This window comes from Osmia bicornis, chromosome 5 (assembly GCF_907164935.1).
Source record: "Osmia bicornis bicornis chromosome 5, iOsmBic2.1, whole genome shotgun sequence".
Taxonomy (NCBI): Eukaryota; Metazoa; Arthropoda; class Insecta; order Hymenoptera; family Megachilidae; genus Osmia; species Osmia bicornis.
The window spans coordinates 5248453-5273837 of NC_060220.1; the positions used below are offsets into that span (position 1 = coordinate 5248453).

At 47.3% G+C, this 25385-nt stretch overlaps 1 protein-coding gene across 2 annotated transcripts in view; it reads right to left on the bottom strand.

The window, feature by feature from the left end:
• LOC114879076 overlaps positions 1-25385 on the bottom strand; it is a 139969-nt gene that overhangs the window by 47905 nt on the left and 66679 nt on the right. The window lies entirely within an intron of this gene.

The window sequence follows — 25385 nt, forward strand, 5'->3', positions numbered from 1 at the left end:
AAATCGATGGATCTGATAAATCCCATGGTCAAATTACCACCTAACAAAGTCCACGAAAGAAGGCGTGTCCTACTAACGCTGATGAAACAAACGCGTTGCTAATGAAGAAAGCTGAGGGAACAAGGGCTGGCAAGATTTCGGCTTGATAGTGTCCATTTTAATCAACAGCCACATTGTGCATTCGTGAAATGGGTGTGTAAGAGATGAGAAAGGAATATTGTTTAAATGCGTTCCGGAAACATGGAGGCCGTACCTTTTCACGATGAAAAGCTATCGCATCGAAGCACAAAGAAAACATCTGCCACTCCCTAACCATATAAAAAATTACCTTCATTTGTCCTCGAAGAAAAATTGCTTCCCACGCGTAACCTCTCCGAATGATTTTCGTCGAAACGAGAACGGTAACGCGTGTCACAGTTGACCAACGCGCCATCGTCATCGTCATCTCGTGACCGAGATGTGGGTCAACCAAATGATTCGCAGTCGAACGAACAATCGGCTATACATCATCGGTTATCGCGACTTGTCCCGCGATCGCCAGAGATACGGATAGTCCGTCCCAGATTCTTCCGCGTTTGTTCAGAGGCATCGCGCGTACGCCAGCACAATCGGCGCATCGCGTCGTTACGCTCGGAACGATCAAGATCGATGACGCTACCACCAACAGGTAGAAGCGAACATCCGTTGCGATTCTTCTGCCCTGTCCTCTCGCCACGCCGCGCCGTGAACGTTTCTATGGACACCGTTGTCTCGAACGGCGAGACGTCCAACGAAAACCCGAGAGGAATAAGGGATTCGCGTGAAATCGAGAAGGGGACAGGCTCGGTGCTGTCTCGCGTCCGGTACGAACATCCTCGTGACGATGTATATTTATGTGCACGCGCCTCTGCAACCGGCGCATCTGCAAGTTTACCAGCTAGAATAAAAAGGAAGAAACTCAACTGGACTGCCATTTTTACATCCTCGGCTTGATGTAGAACCGCACACGATCGTAGCTTCCCCGCGGACTGTACGCTGCGTTCCGCCGTTTCAACGATTGCAAAACGCGGCTGAAAACGATTTTGTAATAAGCGAAAGTATGCGCCCGATCCGTATGCAAGTCGGAATTGAAACGCGAAAAACGATTGATCGACCGTCTTACAAGGTATCGTGGCCCGATCTCCGTCGATCGGCTAATGAAATGAATGCCCCGTGTAAGCTAATAAATGCTTCGGCGTACATTGACAAGTGGCAATAAGCTAACGGATATTTAATAACTCCTCGCGAATGGATGGAAGGAGGATTGGAAACGTAAGCACTTCGAAACATGACCCTCGAATTTCACAGAGTGCACCGACGACGATCGTAAACACGGTCGGAGCTAGGTAGTCGTTTTCACGACTAATAAATTGAATATAAAAGCACGCTATCATGCCTCGTATACACTAGGAACTCACGATCTTTAGCGTGCGTTAAATTGGATTCGTTATGGTGGGCGTGTCGGCGCCCGTAGTTTCGCATAATAAGAACGAGGCCTGAATAGACGAGCCGGGACAGACTTACGATCCTCTGGCGATTGAAATACGCGACGCTTAATAACTCCACGGAGAAATTCCGACGATTCTTCGTTTCCTAAACGCACCTCTCTATTCTCCTGTCGCGATCAATTGTGGATTAGTACAGTATTGCCTCGTAATAAGCAAGTGGTCTCGACTTCGAAATAAGCAAGTCGCTATCCCCTCTTCTTTGTTTGAAGTCGCCCGCAAAGTGAGAGGTACGAGAAATGAGTGAGAGGTCCATGAAAGCGCGAAGCCGATGTTTAGGGTAATAAATTTCACGCTTGACTGAGCAGTGACATCGGTTAGTAGAAGAAGGATGGAATATATGTATATAATGCTTTCTATCCTTGTTCAAAAAATAACATCGCTGCTCGGCCGATCACTTTATGATTTGCCGCTACCTCGCGTTCTCTATCGTCCCGTTTCGAGAACAAAGTCAAGCCGAATAGCTACCTCCCTCGAAATAAGCAACGGTTCGGTCCCGAGCCACTTGCTTATTTCGAGGCAATACTGTAGGTCGGTGCGATGCGTGAACGCGCTTTTCTCATGTAAATTCACTCGCACGAGATACCTGCCACCGATTATCCTGGTTCCTTTCGCGCAAGGAATCACTTGCATCGATGCTGACAACAAAATTTCCGCTTCGCTGGGTGCCGCTCCTTCGGGTAATTGTTTAACAATGATCCTGGTAATCGCGCCCGACGAACACGCGAAGCCCCGATGAAACGTATAATTTTCTCTGTCGGAACTGTCAAAATTTTAAACGAGAGAATCATGCGAACGGCGGACATTAGAAATAGCATGCTGTCCTGCAATTCGAGTGAAACAACCGAACTATTGTGCCAAGAAGTTACGCAGTCTTTGGCAGCATTTCTTTGTGAGCTATTGAAGGTTGTTTAAATTGCGAAGGAACGTGTGAATGGGTGTTTGGGTCCTTTCAACGATGAATCACTGGAGAGTGAAAGAATTTCGAATGAAAAGGGGAATCGTCTTTGATAGCTCGACGTGCAGGATCATAAGAATCTCTGCAAGTAGCTGCTGCGTGTTTGTTGAAATGGAAATGAAGTACTCGAACATTTTCATTTCGCGAATTTCGCGAAGGCAAATGGAACGCGGAACAAAATTTGCGCGAGACAAGACTAAATTATCAGATCGTTACCAGGCGAGCAGCGAGCCGCGTCTGAATGGAATGGAATCGCGCGTACGACAGAACGAATCTGAATGGAACGTAACGAGACGTAACGAAGCGGGAAAGAACGGAATGCAGTCGAACGGAAGAAAATACGAGACACGGGCGAATTAAGCGTACGTGGATTAAAGAATTTCAGGCGTATGAGAAGCGGAATCATCGAACCGGAACGAAACTTCGGTGCTCGAAATGAAGACGAACGAAAGAGGCGAGGTGAATCGCGGATGGCCGCGAGAATACACGCGTGTGAAAGAGAGTCAAAGAAGGGAAAGACGTTGAAAGGTGGCCCGTATACGCTTAAATCACCGGCGTTAATTGCCGAGCGAGGCCGGATGGCGGGATCGTCGCCTCGAGTTTCGCCGTGATAAATTCCCGCCGATTCATTCGCGACCAGCACGCGCGTTTCTCTAAGAGGGTTGTTTCCCCTGTTCGCCAGCCTTTCCTCGCCTTCTTTCCAGCGGGTTTATCGCGCCGCTCGGATTGCAAGGTCGCGAACCAAGCGACAGAGGAATGACTGTCAGCGAATTTGTTAGGAAGACGTGTAATAAGTTCGTGGAATCGGTGGCAGCGCGAGAAGTATCGCGTTTCGCAAGCGTAAAGGTAGAAGAGGAGTTTGTGAACTCGTGTACCTACGTGACGAGAAAATTGCTGAAATTTGTCGCGAGCGAAGATGTGCGATGCTTCGATCTATTTTCAATGAAATTCTACGTCTTCTCTTCGTCTAGATTAACTAGACTCCTTCGACTTTCGCACGGAAGAAGAATCGACTGATTGCGAGCAGACTAGACATCGGAGAGAAAAAAAGGATAGTATGAAAGAACGGCTGGAGAACGTGATTCGCGTTACATCACGTAATTAATGCGCTCCGTGTCTCGTCGGCTGGTTACCACCACCGGCACACGTGCAATTCATAGGAACGATCGAGAGCGAGCGTTCCAGCCGGATTTTAATTCGACCGTAATCCGCGCGCTATTTTCATCGAGCGCCGCGTGGAATTAACGGCGGCGAGGTAGCATCTATCAAGCTGCCGCGAGATAAAGACGTTTCGATGATGCCGAGACTGCGATATAAATTTCGCTATTAAACCGGTGAAAGTATCCACGGAAGAGAATTGCTATTCTCTATGGATTACTTCGTGATCCAGCAATGAAACTATCGAAGAGAATTTTTTACGAACTTTTCTTCCCATAGTACAATTCTATTAGTTATTTTTGTAAAAAGAAAAACACTGTGCGTTGCCGCAATTCCCGTCAGTATTCATCGATGCATCATGAAAGGAGGCAAAAGATCCTCCCCATGGAAAAACAAAGAAGGTCAATGCGCAAGGGGTCGCGTTCCTCGCGTCGAACGCGGGCCTGGAAGAAAAGAAATTGACAAGGAATGCGGGAGGAGGTTAAACGGGCCGGCCGTATAGAATGCCATACAGACGTACGGGAGTGCTTATCGTCTATTTCTCGATCACTTCGAGCGGTAAATTCAACGCGAGCCCACTGTCCTCGGCCTCGAGCGAGCAAAACGACAGGATGGAAGGCAATTACCGCGGCAAGAACAGCGGAAAAGGTAGATCGATTGACGATAACGGGCTTTCGTTATGAAGAACGTAACAGGCATAACGAACGCGCAACCACTCGAAAGCGAGTTAGAGAATCTCGAGACAGCTGCCGATTGATCGATAATTAAGCACTCTATTACGGAAGCTTCGAGTTAACAGGGGGTAAGTAACGTTCTCGGGTTCACCGGCATCCTAGATAACCCATTAAAGTATCAAACGTTTTATTTCATTCTATTTTAAAATATAGGTATCAATGTCATTGAACGTAATCTTGATCGAACCGAATAGACATACTTTCCCAAGTACTTAAATTCTTAAGTAGGTCTTGTGGTAAAAAAAATTAGTTGAATTATCGACCTTATTAAGGTTTCATGTGTCGTGCCGATCTGTGCTAGTAGTGGCGTGGTTAGAATGCCGAGTCGAGTACTTAAGAGCGCATAAATCCCACTTGGAAAACGTTACAACGCCTGCAGTCCAGCGTCGTTAATTCTTTTTGAGTTGAAGAAGCGGCAATCGCGGCCATTCGTTACCGTAAATCGAGATTAGACGGCATATTAACGTTTGACGCGATATAGTAGGAGAGATCGGCAATGCCAGAAATTACAAGGAATAAACGCTCGCCATTTGCTCTGCACTCGCGGAGAGCGGTCATTAAGCTGGAGATAAGGTGTCTCTTAAAAGGGCTATTAATTCAGCGAGCATTAACGCTCGGCATTCGTCATGGGTGTCGTTCGAGGCTCGAATTATAAATATTCAGGCCAACGAGCCAGCTAATGGAACAGGACCTGGATGGAAGCGTTTCACGGGAATCCGTGGGCCGCGGAATGGAAATCCGGCCGCGATTCGATTTTTTTTTTTCTCTTCTTCCCCGGCCAGAATTACGATCCAGCCTGTGGATCGAGCGTTGGCGTCAGGGCTGTGCCACGAAACTGCGTGGGCCCTCGCCAAGATTGCTGTCACCACGGTAGCCGTGACCGTACAGGGTGTCTCTCTTAGAAAATGCACCAGTCGCTTAAGTTTTGCCTGTATCCCTCGAAAGCCTTTAGAAATTGGGCACACCCATCAGCGTAGGAAGCTTCGACGATCAATCGATCGGCACTCGTTTCCTTCGATCGAAACGCTTTGTATCGGTATCGGTTTATGAGTCTATTATTAGGTCAGGCCACGAATAATGTACGATAACGTGGGTGAGGTTATCGGAGGTTGTAAATAACATTCAATTCGAAACTTCAATGGCAACAACAATTTTAAAACGTCATCCTGCAGGAATTCAGAGTGTTTCCACGTAACGTGATACGCGACTTTTCTCGCGATTATCATCGAATCGTTGATCGAGTGTATTTAACTCATTGCGTGTGTTAGACGACAGGCTAACAGGTGCTCGTAAGACAAGTAGGTACTGCACTGTACGAGGATGATGTTACGACGACAGAGTATCTATAATTAATTCTACACACCTTGCTACAACTGTAATCGCTCGAGGAAGAGTTATCAAGTTTCTGCTTCTTCTCAAATTTAAAGGGATGCCAGGTGAAGTCTATTGATCAGGGTATCGTAATTCTTCGGTTAATAGACGCGATAACGATTAATTAAGGAACTCTGTGTGTGTTCGCCGCGCGTCGATAACATAAGAATTCGAGAACTCGTGAGAGCAGGATAACTGTGCTCTCTCCCACACTGTTCTCTACGGCGAGAAGATAAAACGAATTTTTCAGCAGTCGAACACGCATATTTGCACGTGAGAACGACGGGCTTGTCGAACGCGTTGAAACGCTCAAAGATTTTTGCGCTAGACCGCTGATCGACAAGCTATGTCGATTTTTATCGCGTTGATCCGTATCGGTAAACCCGTGAACGTCATACGATAAACACTTGTCGGTCGTGGAAACGCGGCCGATGATGCAAGCCGGTATTTTCAAGTATGATTTTACTTTCCTATCGAAAGATACGATAACTATTCTATTTTAATCGTTTCGTTGCGGGTGACGCATACGCTCGTTCTCAAGAATTGACTGTTGATTTAATGCCAAGCTAAATAGGATACAAATTTTTCTTCGCTTATGATTATTTCTCAAGTTTTGCCGCAGGAGGAAATGCATAAATAGAAGAAACAAACATAAAAATCATGGAAAGTAGCTCAAAGGTCGCTACAACCAGAAGAGATACTTCAACATCCTTCCAAGTGTTTTCTCTTCGAAAATCCCGTTCGAAAAATTGTGTCGAGCCTCCCGAGGTCTTCATAAAACTCCCTCAGGGACGCGTGAAACATCTAGAATTTATCAGAGGCCGATTTTACGGGCCGAAAAAGTGTTACAAGCGGCCGGGAATTATCATTCGTACAGCGCGTAAATACTCTTTTATTCTTGATCACGGTACCGGCGAAACTTATTGTCCTTATTAACGCGATCGTCCGCGGAGAGGGCGAGGACGAACGATCGCGGAAGTCGGGACACGGCTACCAGTGAAATACGACGAAACGCGGAAAGAGAAACGGATCGTAATTTTCTCCGTTTTGGTCACCGAGCTGGCGATCGAGGGCTCGTGTTCCCTTTCGAAAGTCAGGACCATAACTCGACCGTTCTGCTGGACCCCCGGTTCGTTGGTTATTCGCATTAAGCCCGTATTGCATCGGCTGATTAACGCGTACTTTCACGCGCTCGAACGGATCAACGATGACACGGTTCGCCAATTCGAAATAATAAATAAATAATTTGTATTTCGACGCGTTTCGAGGGTTTCCGTTGCAAATATCGAAACTAGGTAAACACGAAGCTCGGCTTTCAGAAGCGATCGTTGTCACCAGGATCGTGCAAGGGGCCGATCTTATCGATCGGCTTCGCCGCGAGGAGGAACAACGTGAATTGCGAGCGACGTCGATCGCGATCGATCCCGCGAGTATTCTTAACCATTCGATAACCGAGCATCGAGAACAAGTGGAGAGAGCAAACGAGAGCCAGGCAGATGGTTAGATAGACGGTCGATGGTGGAATGAGAAAAATCGAGCCCTCGCAATTTGTTATTTACCATTCTCCGTGTTCGGTAGCAATTATTCCGTGGCGATGCGGCTCGATAACACCACGGGAGGAGGATGTACTTTCATACGACTGTTCTCAGCTTTACGACGCGTCGAATCGCGCGTCCATTTGTTGTCGCGCAGATTATCTATCTGCATATTTCTTCGTCCCGCGAGATCCAGCTGATACTTCAAACGATCGCTGGGATCATATATCTCCGATGCGAGAAAAAAATTAGACACACTCGCTCCTTCGATCGATCTATCGATCGACCGTTTTGATAGACCATTGTGTTTCTCTAATTTGCTCCTTAGAGCGATGGTCGGGTTCGATCGCGATCTCCTTGCCACGAAGGTGAATTGTAACGGTCCTGATTCGATTTTTCTGCACGCTCTCTAAATTTGTTGAATTTTATAGTTCTTAGAGATTTTATAATATGCAGATTTTCTCGAAGCAAAGCGTGCATCCGGAAGAAGGAACGCGATCGAGGCATCGTGGGGCGATCGAATAAATTCGTCGCGCGGAATAGGCCACGGTTGGAAACGAGGAAAGGCTCTCAAAGCCGAGGAGGAATCCGATCGGTTCGTTCCTCCCACGGTCGCATCGCGGCCCTTATCTGCCGTGTACGTGCAAATGCGTCGAAAAGAAGCTGCGCTGGTACGCACGCAACAAGTTGCTCGCGCTCGTGTTGCAAATGCGTACACGCCGCGCGCGATTTCCTGGAGTAACGGCCCGAGAGCTGTTCCATCCTAGCAACGTTCGACTTCTTCCTGCTCTTGTAGCCTGATAATCGCGAAGAGGAACGAGATGATTATCGAGCCGACGAATCGGTATCAAAGCGATATCTGACCATCTTAAACGAGCGTAAACGCGCGTTTGAAATAGCCAAGAAGGATGGATGGTACCTGGAACTTTATCGATCGTCTTAGCATAAGCGAAACGATAATTAACCGGCTGGACAAATCGATCCAGCTTTCGAATAGGCGTGAACCGATGCAATAGTTTTATGCTTCGACTAGTATCGTGCTTCGCGAACGCGTGTACCTCGAATTACACCGTTGGCGGCCATCGCGGAGTACCAGCGAGCTGAACTGATTAATTAACGCGGAAAGAGGTGGTGTCAGGAAAGTCGTACGCTAATAGCTACTCGACCTTGCCGTCATTTTCTCCGACAAGAACGCATGCTTAGAATGATATTACGCCTAGGGGACAGGGCAGTGTTCAAAGGATTTTTCATCCCCATCTCTCGAGACACAGGGATATGAATATACTGTTTTATATATGTGCATCCGTACCTGCTATATTAACATTCCATGCAACGTTATTAATCGTTTGGGCAAACACGGGATGCGGTGCTCGAGAAACGAACTTAATCGAGTTTATCAGCGTGAGACTTCCGTGCACGGGAGCAGAAGGGCCAAGAATGAGAAGAAGAAAAAGGGTGAAGGGAGATGAAGGAGGAGAAGAAGACGTGAAATTACGCAGTGACGCGTGTCTACAGTAATATTGCTATTACCGCGTGTCCGGCGTTGCGGTGCAACTTAAATTACGCGGCGCACAGAGAGAAATAAATTGAACGGGAACGTGAACGCGGGGTGAATTTATTAATTGCTGGAACGCGGCGAGTTCGCCTCGAGCATGGCCTGGCCTTGCCGTGCCGGTGCTTCCTTATCGAGGGAAGGAGTTATCAGGAATGACGTATCGACCGATCGGTATCGTCCCGCTGCGTAACTATGGAGCCGCGAGTTATCGAGCCACTTGCGTGCTTCATCGCGTCAAGTCTAAAGCAACGGAAAGACCACGAGATCTTACCTCCTACGGCGGCCGCGTTTCTATACACGGCCACAATCGAAGAAAGTTGATTCGCTCGTTCATCCAGCTGCAACGAGACGTTCGTTACTTCGCCAAACTTACACACCTGGATGGACCGAGATACAAACGCCTTCCGAAAAGAAAAAAGAAGCATATGAAAAAAAAGCTGAGTTACATTCCGTATACGACGAGCGTTACGATCACAGTCCAAAGTAAGGATGCTCTCATTCGTATGAATCAGCAGATCATGCAAGCCCTGATGATTCGCATGATTTCTCTATGATGAAACCTACCTATAGAAATTCAAAAAATGAGCGTCCAAATACTCGTTGGGCAACGATATGTGCGTAATTTGTAACTGTACAAAAGTCGATTCTCGCTCGAGGTCAGCTTTTCAGTAGTTAAACATCGAGTTGCGAATTTCGTGAGGACCAACTGTGACATAGCTGGTCACGTTCCCTATTCAAAATTCGAGAAATCTTATTTAGACATAATTCAAGTGTAAAAATATGTGAGACGAAGGACGTACAATACATTGTAGTATAAGGGAAAAAATGAGCCTGTTTTTGCTTCCATTTACTATTTGCTAATAGAGTTTGCGAAGAAACAACTTAGCAAATTGTGTTTTCGACACTGGAGCATTCAATAGACAATTCTTTGTTCAACCTGATTGATTGCTTGACGCACTTTTTAGAAAAGAAAGGCTTCAAGAAATGTCGCATCTCGATTTTCGCAATAGCATCTGTATATACTTTGCGCCATATTTGGTAATTCTCATTACTATTATTATCAATAACTTCGAAATTCGTCCGGAATAAATTCTTGGAAAGCGACGGAATGAAATGTATCGATCGTAGAAAGAGACAGAGCGAGCGCTAGACTGGGGATAGCGCGTTCCACGCGTTGAAATCACCGGCTCGGCGCGGCGAGTTGGCTCGCTGCTGAGCCAAGCGTTGAAGTCTCCGGAGACACGAACGCGCGGCAGGCGAGTTATTTCAGCTTCGGAGTTGAGCGGTCCGGCTCGCGAGGGACGCGGTAATGAGCGGGCCGCAGCGGTTATTCGCAGAGAAGCTGTTCCGAGTCCAAAGTTAGTGCGCTGGCTGGAGAGGACCGGCCGAACAAGACGATGCAACGTGGGGTCCAGAGGGCCAGCTAAGGCCCCGCGGACTGTGCCTACGGGCTAGCAGAAGGAACCTCGCACGACCGGAGAAAGAACCGGTCCTTCCTCGGCCCCGACTCCTCGCTCCACTCGGGCTTCGAGCATTGGCGTAGGACTGCGAGCGTGGGTGCTAACCCAAGTCGCGTACTTTTTCCCATGATCGCGAGGATCTTCTAATGCGACCTACGTTCCTCGTTAGCGCCTGTTCACTGTAGATGACCATAGAGAAAAAAATTAAGTTTCACTAGACTCGTCGTTTCTTGTTTGAATTTTCGTGGGTGTACGAATAGAACAAGCAATAGTTAGAACATTCTTTCAACATGATTTTCGTTTATCTTCATCTTTCGAGCGGATAAGCGAAACGATGCAGAAAGTTCGAGTCGGTGTTCGTTCGATTAACATTCGCGAAGATGGTATCCTGGAAACGTAGGTATATTACACGAGTGCACGAAACCTTTTTTCGACGATGACCTCCCTTCGTGCTCCTTCTCTCCATTTCGGTCATTAACCCGAAGCCCTTTCGCGTGATACGTACACCCACGAAAAGGCCCAAAGCGAGCGTATGCGATTACATAAGCGTATGATGAATGCACAAGTAACTGTAATGCCCGTGGCCCTGCCTCTCCGATACTATCTCCGTGACCAGGTAAAAAAACGAAACACTTGGCAATCGGTGAACAACTATAAGATTCATCGTATTCAATTACGTAACAGAAAGCTATTGGGTTCTCGCTTGAAACGCAACGATCAGACGAATTCGCAAGGAAAACGGATTCTTGGATCATCGTACAAACCTGGACGAATCGTCAGCGAGATCAAAGTTTCATTCGAACCGTTGGTCACGGTAATTGAAGCCACCTACGCGAGACGATCGTCGAGAAGAGATCGGTGCTTCCGAAGCGGACGAACGTCCGTATACCGTGTGCCGTTAGACCACCACCCTCTTGTCAATGGCTGTCAAGCAAAGGAGGACTGCCTTCGCTCGTATATAGCCGCTTAGTCCTGCGCGACTGACAAGTAACCCGCGTAAGAGGCCGTTTACGTACACCCACCTGCAGCATACGACGACAGAGAGGTGAATCACGCGTTGCGAGCATATAATTCACACGAAGTGGGGGCCAGATACTGTTAACCGCTGTCACTCGTTGACAGTTGAGACACTATGAGGTCCCGATCTCTGTTTCTCCCTCTTTCTCTCTCGTCTAACTTTTTATCACGATCGCCTAGATTTCAGATCAAACGACAACGATCGCCTAGGTCAACGAAGAGTAATCTCGTGCTGATCGATCGGCATTTGCATCTCTTGGAAGTGCTTTTCATTGCTCCTCTTTCTTCCGAGAAGATCCATTACGCGCGCGCGACCAACGCGTTGCCTCGGGCCTTTACAGAGGAATCTGTTTTCTATGCCTGTCGTACAGTCATGGGTGAGCACCTTCGCAAAGAACTACTACTGACCTCGAGCATCGCTATCAATGGAAATTTCAAGATATCATCGGAACAACAGAGTAAACGCGTTTCGTATGATCTATTCGCGATTTTAGGTCACTTTCAAAGTGGCTATACCATTTGCTAGACAGACTTAACCCTGTCCCCGTGGCACAATCGAATACTCTCGGCGACCGGTACGTTGTTCACCGGTTCGCCGCGTTTTACTCGCCTCTCGGCTACCTCCTATTTACAGTAAAACGGATAAACAGCGGCTCCTTTCGCGCCTGTTTACGGTACTCGCGGTACAGATTAAAATCAGCCAAAGAAGTACGTGTCCGCAAGCTCCGCGAAGGGAAGAAACGTGTCCGTTCCTCTTCAAGATATTCTGCTTGCGCCACAATGCGAGTACGTGAAGCAGGATCAAGTTTCCACTGGTTGGAACAGTGATCGCTGTCGAGCTGGCCGAAAATCAAGCCGGCCCACCCGGTCGATACGGTGTCGAGCAAGAGCTGGATGCGAGCGTGTACGCTCGACGACACATGGGACACAATAAATATCGACGACAAATTAGCGTGCCGAGGGAGGAGCGAGGAGAAGACGAGCGTTGGCGAACGAGCAGTCGTCGGGTAAACGTGCAATTACTAATTACAGATAGCCAGTGATCCCAAGTAACGGGAACGCGAGACGGGCTGCCTACCGTGCGCGGGTTAATTTAATTAACGGCAATTACATCGCCAACGGGCTGATTTATGCGTCCCGATGGGATCTCGCGACGTCCGTAACGCGACACGGATCCTTCTTCTTCTTCCTCGTCGTCTTCCTTGTTCGCTCGACGCCTGCGTACCAACACTTTCACCATCTCCGTAACGCACCATTATGCACCGCTTTAAATCTCCACACACGGAACGTGGCCGTTAATTGGCGTTATCCGCGCGAAACGTGCCACGAAAAAACGTGAACAGAAATGCGAACCCCGTTCCCGCGATCCAACCCTTTCCTTTCGTTCCTCTTCGAACGGACAGATAAACGACGTTCGACCAGACACTTCCTTCGTACTTGGAACCACGGTACCGATACCGTACCCTGCACTGCCAATCAAAATGTCAACGTTATCTGGAGTACGTTTCGAGGTAGTTCTCGCCTGGTTCGAGGCAGCCACGGCGTCGACAGGAGTCATCGGTAAAACGGTATTACCGGTGGACAGCGTCGGACGTTAATTGAATAATTTGCATCCCACCTCTTTCTGAAAATTGCCACGGACACAGGTGTGACGGTAGGAGGTCACTAGGAAGCTAGTTTTTCATCTTTCCCATCTTATGACCTGAAATGGTTTCGTGCTCCTCCTACAGCGAACTCGACGAGCAGGGAATCAGGAAGCATTAGGGCGAGGAAATTGTACGGTTTTAAATTTCCTGCGGTAAGCTGCGCGTTTTGTTGGGCAAAGACGTTTAATTGTAGGAAACGATACCCGGACGAGTCGGGTGAAACGCGTTGCTTTAAAAACGAGTAAAATATTAAAGGAATAAAAAATGTTGTTATTAACCGTTACAGAGAAGAATGAGCGAGTTCCGAGCGATCGTTCCAGGGTTCAAGTTACGATAAATTGCAGCTTACCAACGGTACGATAAGACTCATTCGTCTCTGCGCACAACCACGACCCCGTCATTGTTATTTAAATGCACGTTAAGCGCGTTGCGACCCGCGTTCGGACCCACGCCACGTTCTCGTACGTTTCGAGGCTACCGAAGGCGAGTCGAAGTTTGCACGAGTTTTGCTGCAAGCTCCCGCTCGCACGAGCGCACTCGTTGTTCAGGAATTTCACCTAGGCAGAAATACACCCTGCGAGTATCGAGAGACCGGTTATTGCTCGGCATTCCTGACCGTCGGCCAGATGTCATCGGCCAAGGCAACCTCGCGGAAAAAGGCAACCGGAGGACATCGACTTTAATGCGACGGTATCGGTTTCAGTCTCCGAATACCACGACGACCAGCCACCTGCCTCTGACAGACCTCGTGGACGTTTACAGGAACGTTCTTCGTGCTATTCATTCAGCAACAGGACAAGCAACATGTTCTCTTGTACGATTTGCAATTAAAGTCACTGGATCAGTTCGAACAGTTCTTACTTGCGTTTTATTAACACCCTCGATGCTATGATATGTCCATAAAAATGTTGACGAACAATTGAAAGAATAGAAATCTTGATCCGGACGTTTTGTTCTATTCTGTTACGAGTAGAATGGTCGCAACCCGTTAACCCATAGGTCAAGTGGGTTAGGGGGTTATGGGCAGGCGCGATTTCAAAAACTGGCCGACACGTCGCAAGGCTAAGAATGCAATCGGTGCGGCGGCGTATGTCTCTTTCTCGATTCGTTTCCAGGCCTTTCGGCCCTTGTACGGCCGCTAACCGAACAAGAAGCGGTCTTTCGAGCAACGAGCACGCCAACTTGAGCCGTATCAGGCGGCGACGCCACCTCCATCGTCGGCTTAGTGCCTCGACACGTGCTGCTGCTCCAGAAATCAAGAGCATCGCGGGAAAAACGGCGGTCCGCGTTTGTCGATTAAAATAAAAACGCGTACCGAGTCCGCTGATCCTCCGGCACCGGCCCGACGACCGATCTTCGTGAGTTTGCAAAAACCTCGCGCGACAAGCCGCGTACGGGGGGGAAAAAAACAAGTAATTGCAACGTATCGCGATTTCGATCAAAATTCCTCGCTGCCACTTCGCGAGCTATTCTTGAAGAGCTGTCAGCCTGGAGATCTAACGCGGCTACGTGGCCGATTTCGGTGTTCGACTCCGGTGATCGATGCCCGATCGCTCGGTTTCGTTATCCGCTACCTGTTCGACAGCTCGGGAAAACAAAAAAAAAAGAGAAGGTCGAAAAAAAGAGAGGGAAGTCGATGCACCGATCGCAAGCAGAACGGGTTCAACACGCCAAACTAGGCACTCTGTACGCGAGTTTTTTCGCCCTTGTCGCGAATGAAAGATCGACAGCAGGGAGGAACGATCGAGCGGTGAACTCGATAAGCCGGGCATAATTGATAGCGGGAGGAATCGATGCCCGACTCGAGCGACGTCGGTTCGATTAATCGCTTCGCTTCGACGTCTCTCCGCGTACGGTCGATCGGCTTTTTCGAAGGATCTTGTTCAGAAAACGATGATTTCGAACGCGGTAACGTTGAACAAATTTTCAACGCAAGTTTTTGATTCGAAGAAATAAATTGGCAATTTAGCGATGGTTCATCATGTTTGGAATGTAGTGTATGCACTCGATCTAGTTCTTATTTGCACCACTCGATCCAATTAATCTGATCGCATTGCAACACGATCCACCCTTGAGATCACGTTCAGAGCGTGCGAAAAGCAATCTTGTTGGTGGAAAAAAATGCAAGATAATCGAAAGCAATGAAACAACGATTAATATCAATAATAAGCAGGGTGTTATCAAAGCACGGCTCCAAAGCACGGTTCTATTAAGAATCGCCGCAAAGACTCTGTTGCCGTAATTTCACGTCGTTTCCCGCGGCTATCGTCGGATCTGCCGAGCGGTACGCGCCGCTACTTCAAGGTCCGCGCCGCGTAAACCTGGCTCCTCAGCTCCTTTACGACGCTCGCAAGCGCCATACGCTAATAACTCACGCTCCAACTATCAGATAGGTGTATAACAGAAGGGTTCGTTCAGAGCGGTTGTTTCATTGTTGTTGCTGGAGGTGCGCGCGCGCGCGAGAATGAACGTCGATTTATCGCCAGGTTGCAACCGAGCCCGCAGGACCTTCTTTTTCACGGCAGGACGCCGCGATCCAAAGGGAGAGCCCGAAGCAAGGAAGGGATACCTTTGCCCACAGATAAATACTTGCTCCGGCGACTTTATCACTGACTCGTACCCTATAGGCCGCCGCGCCGGTGCATGGTTCGGCGAGCGAGCGCCGGATACTTGGACTATCACGGTGTCAGCCAACAGGTGATTTAATACAAGAGCTTCGATGATGAGTAGCGAGAAGAAGAACAGATTTAGTTTGACGAATGACTACCTCGGGTAATTGAGATATCAACGATGTCGGATGCCTGTTTTCACGGATGTAATATATAGCTTTCGAGCGCTTACAAATGTTCGCAACAAGGCAATATGTATTTGTTATCATAAGAATAAATACTGATTCTTTAGAAGAAATATAAAATTGTTAAGTATATGTGGGTAGAGTCCGGCGAAGAATTTTATTTTTGTTCGAACCGAGATTCTAGAGATCTATAAATAATTGCACTTTTTTATTTATTTATTATAAACGGGCGGGTACCCTTTACAATTTACTAAGGTGTGACAAAGACCTCGAGAGACCTCACAATTTTTACAAAATGAGCTTTTTTAGTTTTGCGTCAACATTTACATACCAACAGCATTGTCGTTTTCTTTTTGCACGCCTACTTCTGATCCGTTCCAATTTGTTTCGCTTTAATTCCCCGCAACGCGATACGCCAGTCACGTTACTAATGATGTTATGAGCATTCTGTCATTGCGCGGATTCCCGCGATCGATTCGATACGCGTTCGAACAGGTCGTTTTAGGGCAGCTACCGGTGGCGTCCTCGCATGCCACGAATCCGCGCGCGCATGCCAGCGCCGAGTTTTTCAAGCGTCTCTTGCGCTCTCCGCTTTCGTCCTCGACGAAAGAAACTCCGCTTCGTCGTTTAATTTCGACGAGGAGTCGACGACGTACAGGTACGTCGAGGACGAGCGAGGTATCGATCGTAATTACCGGCGGCGAGAAGCGAGCCACGGACAAAACGACCCGAGACGAGACGAGACGAACGAAGCCGAGCCGTCCGTAGGTTCCTTCACGGCGAGAACGCGGAACAGTCGAGAACAGATGTCGTTCCATGGAATGCCAACCGTGCTGATCCTACGGGCTTCGTTCTTCCTCGTTTCTTCCCGTTCTGGAACCGACGACGAGACTCGCGACGTTCTTGGAACGGAGTCGACTGATATCCTGTCGACGGATGACCATATTTTTCCCTTCGCTCGAACGGTAGCCAGGGCCCTTTTTTCACCCGATTCCTCGAACCCGTGCCTGTCAAAAGCTACCTGCATCTTTCCAACGATCAACGGATCCAACTTGTATCAAAGCGATTTGAAAGAATCGCGACGATAACGAAGAATACCTATCGCCGCGGATTGATCCTTGGAATTAATAGAATTAATGATTATCGAAGTAGTTAAAGATAGTATTCATAGGTATTTAGATACAAACTTCGTTCTATCCATTTCAATATCATTTTTAAATGATAATTTATCGAGCAGACTTAACAAGCTTTCATAAAATCTAACGATCGAAATGGCTGACTGCATACCTAGAAATACCAGCAGAGTTTCTCTTGATAAGAGCACATTGGCATCCCGAAGAAACAACTCGAAACCCGTCTACTCGAACACGCCCCATCACTTTCGATACATTCAACATTTTCAAGTGAATTAATTAACAGGCGTAAAAAGAAAGAGAAGAAGGTAGGAATCGAGGCGAGCCAGCGAGACGAACACCCCAATAAACGTGCCATCCAATTACACCCGAATTTATTCGCCACGACGTCGATTAGCCATACCGGGATGGACCGTGTGTCCCGTGTTTCCGTGCACATCGTAATTTCTGACGAACTTCACGGCGATACATCAGCGATGGTAATGGAGAGAAAGCGCGACGTTCTCTCGCACCTTATTGCCAAGCCCGGTTACGGGGCGTACGTGGGTGGAGGAGTTCAAACGATCGATCCACGGCTACAACGAGCGGGCCACGCGAATAAATTCGAACTCGATCGTCCAACCTTTTGTCGACGATCCCTCGATAATCCACGGACGCGAGAAGCGTGAAGCGTCTCGACACGAGAGAAAGAAAAAGAAGGTGTCCTCGTGGCGTAACGCTTAAACGACTTGGACAAGTCAATGTACAAATTGTCGTAAATCGGCAAGCAAGCGAAATTGTCGGGCTGCTTCATTTGTCATTCGGTCGTGGAAAGCTGTTTCGATCGAGAGAAACGGTTTCACAGATAATCCGTGCACTTAAGGTGGCTCGCTTTCGGCTCGAAACACGGGCGCGATACCGCAAGCCGATGGTTAAATGGAACGGCGTATTTATTAAATGGAATAGTGTCGCCTGGCGGTAGAACGTTTCTCGTGAAGAGCGTGAAGTTCAACGAAGGAATGCCTGTCTCGTGAAAACGTTTCGCATGACAGACGTCCGTTGGACGACGATAAATCTCGCGGTGTACCCGGGTCTGCTAGTCCGCTTAGACGGCTCGTTCTTCCTTAATCACCTTTTTCAATTTATTCGCTTGCAAAACAACCACACCGCCACGCTCAGGTCCCTACTGGACGCGCTTTTTACGCTTTCGCGCGAATATACCGCTCGAATACCGTTCTCCCCGATTCTTTCAAAGAAAAAAGTATCTCCTATGGGTTCGCGGAAACACTTGCGGATGGAACAATGAATCTTGATTGAAAATGATTGTTTATCGACTCGACAAATATTTGAAAAAATCTACGCGCTGACGTTAAATAATTAAATAAATAAATCTCATCCATGGAGTAAAGCTAAGATGAAAATAAATCCCAGAGACCCCGCTGCGCGGCTACCAATTACTATACTGGAAATAATTCCGTCACGCAGTACTCTTTAATCGACGATAAATGAAAAAAGAAAACGAAGAAAGAAAGGAAAAGAGACGGAAATTCTTCCCACACAAAGTTAAGGGGCTTGCCGCGGAACTACCGCGGCATTGACCCTTGACACCGCGCCTCGCGTTAATCCTACTCCCCCACCTTTTCACCTGGACGGCTGATGCAGCGATGAATGAAACGATCCCGGCCATTAATCGTCGCGCCGCGCCGTTTCCACGAAGGAACGCTGGCCGCGGCGCCGAGCTATGCTGATTTCAATTAATTCCACGACATTCCGGCTTTTTCTCACGAGCGCCGAGTGCCGAGAATCAGCCGGGACGATTGTAAGCAGCGCAAATTCTCCGAGGGTTGCGGAAAGAAAAGTCCTCCGGTGTCCGCCGCGTCCACGGACAGGGGAAAGAAACGCATTACCAGAGGTTCGAGGGCACCCGGCTCGTCCGATTCCAGACTCTCACCCTCGAACGAGCAACTCGAGTTCCTACGTTATAAAACACTTTATAATTGCGTTTCCTCAGGGACTCTGGAATAACGATAATTTTCGAAAAGAAATCGTCACGCCAGATTGCAGGAAACTGTAATTTCATTTTTTCCTTTACTTTCATTCGTAATTAAAGAATTTTTCCTCGCTTAATGAAAATCGCAATAAAGACTGTGAGCTCTCGGGTGGGCCGCAGAACGTTATACGAAAGAAAGGAACGATCGTTTCACGCGAAAGGGGCTGCTAGCCTTGACTCGTCACACTTTTATCAAAAATCACGTTTCGTCAACTCGTCTACGCCCGTTTGATGATCAAACGACTCATTTTACGAGTGACTCGCGAAGATCTCCGTGACAGAGATTACGAGGGGAATAAAATAGCCGAGTCGATGGTGGTCATGAAATCCCTCGTTCGCGCACTGCCCTTTAATTAACGAAATGTTCCTCGTTTTAGCGGTGGTCCGTTCGTTTACGGCTCGTTGAATATTACATGCTCAAAGTACGAATTAACCGAAAGAAAAAACAAAAAACTCTCGTCGATAGGACGCAATGAATGAAAATGGATTATCACTGTCCTCTTTGATGATCATTTACACATCCGTCCACGTAGGTTGGTACTTGCAAGTCGACATACTTCTTCGAAGATTATCCATAGAAATTACCTCGCCGACTTCGAGCGACAATGAAGTGCGTCCGACACTCTCTCGAGTAGTTGAATCGATCGACCCGTGTACACAATGCGTTGCCACGGGGTATTATTAGACTTGCGGGGGAGCTTTAATCTTAGTACTCGAGTACTGTTCTCAACAGATTCTAGGTTATTCTATTTTTGCCCTTTCGAGCCAACCGAACCTCTATTGGATACAAAAACTATGGTTGTAGCCTCAATTAACCCCTTTACCTAATTTTTGCAGCAAGAAAACATCATAAGAAGGTTCATCATTTTTTAATGGCATTGGTCGATCAATACGTTTTGTATCCACGGTCGATGTATGTATGTACTTGGAATTTCCCTTTTGTTCCGGTTGCTCGCTTAAACCAGTTCGACCCCACAAAGTGTAGGCGGACACGCGTTTACGCGTCTCCATAATAAAGCACAATGTACCGAGAGGTTTATTCGTTGGCCTACGTCCAGATCCGCCATTCAAGGTTCCCACTGGAACGTTCGTGCAATCGTAAAGCAACGACAAAGGAAGCGTGACTCTTGAAACGTTTATGTCCGAGTTTCTGGTCGACGGGCAACCACAAAATCCTGTGGTGCAATAACGGCGCAAGGACGACTTCTGACCGCTTGCCGAATAAAAAGTTCAGCGACTAGTGTTTCTCTCGCAGTGGCACAAGAAAAGAAGGTGCTGGTAAACACCCTTTGTCTAAGGAACACGGCTTCCTACCCGATTTTCATTTTCGATTTTAATTAATTCGACTACGGAACAATTGTTGAGCAGTGCTCGAAAGGAAGAATTTATTTCTCTGAAGCTAACACGAGCAAGATAACAAGAAACAACGCTTGATTCATGAAGTCATGCATTAGAGAGCACCATAAACCCTGATATTCTATCACCGCGACAGGGTACAACTTCCATAAGAGATATCGAAAATATATTTTTACAATTACACCTACAATGCACGAGGTATTTCTGATTACTTAACAAGGAAAAGCCCAGTCGATCGTTAATAACACCGTGAATATAATTACGCAATCAATTTCCCAGTAGTATTTTAGCGTTAGACTGGCCCGACAGCAGTCACGGAAATCGTTGAGACTGTATCTACCGTGGTTAATAAGACGATCGAAGCTGATCGACGTAACAAACCTATTGCCGTATTTCCAAGTTTGCTCGTAAGTGTCAGCAAAACTGAGTTTATCAATTCGTTTCATCCTAGAATCGATTCCTTTACGTGGCACACGGCAGTGACATGCGCTAACCGAACGCTTGAAATCGATAAGCAGGATCGTAAGCCACACCTGCAATCGATATGCAGCAGAAAACCGCACGCGTTGCATTTCCTGACAATGAAGTGCTCCTTTTACGAGGACGTAAGAAAGGAGCAGAAAGGAAGGTTAACGATGTCGGAATCGCGATGAAAGTTGAAAGTAAAATAATTGAATAAAATCAATCGGTCTGAAATGTAATGTAACTGCTCGCACAGGTGTGAAAACTGATAAATTATTAATATTTTAATTTTTTCTGCATTATTCAACCCCTGTTGCAAAAAATCTTATCGGTTCAACAGCTTTTTAAACGTTGCACATGGTGCATATTCGATAGTTACACGATGCATACGCGTGTCTCGAATATCTTAATCTATGCAGGAACCATATGGTGATTTTCTCAGTCTGATGCTTGCATTGAAATGATCCCGCCTACGTAAAAGCGAACAGATTGACGTTTAGGATTACTTGCGCAAGAAGTATGCAAATAGAACCTGATAGCTGCTCAGAGATATAGGTACAAGCCGAATAGTTGTTATTGCAATGGCACATTTGTCGCGAACAAGAGGAACATGGTGCGATGAAAAATAAACGTTCACGGAAATACAGACCGAAGGATAACTTCATTCCTTTAGATAGAATTCCATACTTTTCGCTTAAAATGGACCTGCGGAATTCTGTGTCAAACATGAATCGAATCAAAGAGAAGCAGTTCCGATAAAGAAAACAGAATCTGAAATTCTATGGTACGCTACTATTCTGAATTCAATTTGAAAATCGTCGAATTTTACATGTTTCACCTTTACAATGAGAAGAGAAGGTGAAATATAGCAAGTTGAGCCAGGATAAATGAGCTTCGTGGCTAGTTCCATAGAGATAACGTTCACGGTGACGTTCTTCCGTTTCGGACGGTAATGACGTTGAAATATTAAAACGGTCCAGCCTCGACCTTGCCGAGCATCCTTTTCACTGCCGGTTCATCTCGAGCTTCGTGCTCGAGGCTCAACCGAACACAATGAGAGGCTACCTTTGTTACCCAATGACACAGACACAGTGCTTCTGAATTCGAACGTACATCATTAATTTAAGAGCTCCTCAATTAAGCTAAATAATTTGCACCATAAAATAAATCTTTTTACTCGTCCAGAGATGTTGAAATTGATAAGAAGATCCTTGGATCCGTGTAGAATCGCAAGGTTTAAAATCAGGAGGAAAGGATTCGATAACTTTCTTGTTAGTACAAGAATATCCTCTGGAAGGAAGATTCTTCTGACTGGTATCTTTTACACTTCGAAACAAGAGGATTTCGCGTCACGAGTTATTCCGTCGAGTCGTCGATAAACAACAAAGCCGCAATCGAGATGGCTGGCCATACGTTCAGGACCCGTATGCCCGTCAGAAGACAACGTATCCCGTACGTCTGACCGTTTAGCGAATTCCTTCGGGTCCGAGGAACGACGCGGCCATCCTTCTCTCACACGGAAGCGGGGAATGTGGAACGTGGCCGGTAAATCGACACGTACAGCCGAGGACGAGCCGTTGTCTCTTCTTTCCGCGAGGTCAGCAAAGAAGCCGGAAATGCGGGTCTCCGACCGAGTATCACACGGACGTGTACTTATGCCCCCTCCCGACGGTTAAGCCGTGTCTCGAAGGTCAGATCGTCCGCGAGATCGGCAACCGCGATCGATCGCGAGCCCGAGTCGAGACGTTCGATCGATTAAGGGACTAAGCATTGGCGCGTACGAGTACTCGCCACACGGCTGACGTTCATTGCTCCTCGAGATCGTTCTTCGCGTCTAGTCTTCCTCGCGCTGCTCCACCGAATAAGAGCAGCTTATCCACCTTGAAGACACACACAGAGCGAGACGTCAGCCGCATTCCAACCCTCTATTCGCTGTCTTACGTGGGCAGTTAACGACACCGCGTTCGAAGCGTTGCTGTTTAGCTTTACGACCGCGTTGTTTCGATTAGATCTAGCTACGTTTGCGAACCAACCGGCGGCGATGATGGGTGCGCCGATTTTTAGTAGCCCAGACGTGACGAGATCGAACAGGAAACGAGTTTCATACTGATAACACCCGAAAGACGGTTCCCGAATTGCAACAGCCTCGCAAACCGTTTTCCTCATCACTCAAGAATATAAATTCTTTGCTTCGCCGTGTTTCATTCCTTTAGTTAGAAAATCCTTCGGAGACTGGTCGTTGGATGCTGCAGGCAATCGGAATCGAGCGTATCGAATCCGTATTCAAATGAAGATCGTTGCCCGTGAAACGAGGAATCCGCGAAGACGTCGGCAGCCGTAGGAATCCGCGAGTACACGTACTGGCTTCGTAATTGCCATAAACAACCGCGTGCTGTCGGGCGTCTTTTACGTTTCAGGAATGCCGTGTGCCCGGCGCGAGCAGATAACTGAATAGCGCAGGCGAGTAAATTAGCTCCCCTATAATAGACTCAACAGAGGAATCGGTAAATAATGTCGCCGCGGATCGTCTTCCTATTTGGCGCTCCGCCTTTCACGGTAAACGCATCCCGCGAGACCGGCCAGGAAATCTCTCTCGCTAATTGGTCCGGCGTTAATTTCACGGAGATTGCACCGGCACGATAACCATTCTTACCGAAGACTAACCACGTTGCGTTTCCGTCGCCACTGCAGCGGAACCTTTCGTTTCTCACGCACCATCAGACAATGTTCTATCCCGTGCATCGCCGACTTTCCGGACGGATTCTTGGTATCTATAGAGGTACATGCTTCGAGAAGTACCTTGAAATAGAGCGAATAATTCCTAAGCTCCAGACTTCTTACCTCGAAGACGGAAGGAAAAATTTCTGCAAGTATCTTTATTTCATCAGCTCATTGAGACAAAGCATTAGGAACCTAAGTAGAATCGCGGGTCTAAAAGCGAGGCGAAAAACTTCCAACCTAAGTACCGTGCGTTATGGACTTTCTGAATGAATTCTTGGTATCCACAAGAAAACCTGGTATGAGGAACAAATCAGTAGCGAAACAAGAAGCTCCAGGTTCCCGTCATGTTAAATAATACAGTTCGACTTGTTACATGGTTGCACGGTAGAAGGTAGTTGTTTACCGCGCGCAAAACAATTACCCGGTCGTACCGCAAGGATGACACAAGTAGCGCTAATTTCACGCTAACGTGTTCACCAATTAAGCAGGCAAGAGCGGGTAGAAAAAGGCGTCCGCTCGCACGTGAAAAATGTATCGCAATCCACAAAGGCCTGGGAAATCTTGGAAATCATTACGACACAGTGTCTCGTTGGGGCGTAGAACAAGGAAACATTAGATGCGGCTGTGAATAACCGAGCCAGTCTCGTGTCTAAATGTTCCCACGTGTTACTGGGTCAGTATACTTTTTAAAAGCGAGTACCGTACGGTCACCTTAACCCGTAGATAATCTACAAACCTTCAGCTCTTCGACGCTATAAGGACATCCAAGTTACGCAACGAACTGGATAAACACGAAATCTGACGGACACCTATAAAAATGTAATACGTCCTGTCTCGCAACTTAATTAGGTACCGAGCTACGTTCAACTCCGTTACACGACCAATTAACGTTCGCTTCTATCGACGTATTATTACCAAGTTTGCTGGCTAAAACAGCTCGATACTTGACGTTCCCGCGATTTCCACGAAACGCATCGCGCTGAAGTTGCCACGGTGGATTAACGCTCGTAAATCCAACCGCTTACAATTACCGTTACCACGGCTCCGAGGATACGAGAAAAGGAAAAGAACGGTAAGGAAACGGAAGAAAGAGGATGTCGAACGATCATTCGTTTCGCCCTTGAAGCAAACAACTAATGTTGCTCTGCATCCGTGTGAACCTGGCGCCCAACGCGATCCAGAACAACCGATGCTCTTCGTCCATTACGACGAAACAGAGATTCAAGAGCGTCAAGTTGTTGGGTTTGGTTCGATTTAAACGATACACGAGTTCGCCGGAGCTCTCGACCACGAAAACACCCACGAACCAGTCGAAGAGCTGACCTCGACGTCACCTTTGTGGCGCCACGGACACCTAGTCGGACACAAGTTATTTTCGCAATCGTCTGGGCTAACGTTGGAAACGAACGACAAGATAGCAAAGCGGCAAGCTTCTCTATTGTGGGACAGATTTAATCCTAAGAGGTTGAAAGCGTGGGTGGTGGCTACACGGAACGTTGAATCTAAGAAGAAGGGAATCCACGATGATCTCTATAGATCAGCATGTTGTTGTAGCAGTCAGACCGATCCGGCACACGATGGATCCGGGTTTAAACGCTAGAAGAGTGCTTCCTAGTAAAAAGTTAGTATTGTTGGTGATATGCGGTAACAAGGAACGCTATTATAAGCCTTTGCATCCTGGCAGTTGAAACGAAACGGTAGTGTACGATGTGGTAAGTTGGATTACTTACGAGAACGATACAAAGACGAGATACAGTTATATAAACGGTCATAAATGGAAGATAGGGATAGAAACGGAGGTAAAGCGGTAATAAAGTCAAATGATATCGCGGTGAGTTTAGAAGAAATGGGATGGGTTTAATGCGAGAACAATAACGATAAGGAACGTCTTCGTTTCGTGCCAACTAACTGCTCATAATACAAACCGAGGATT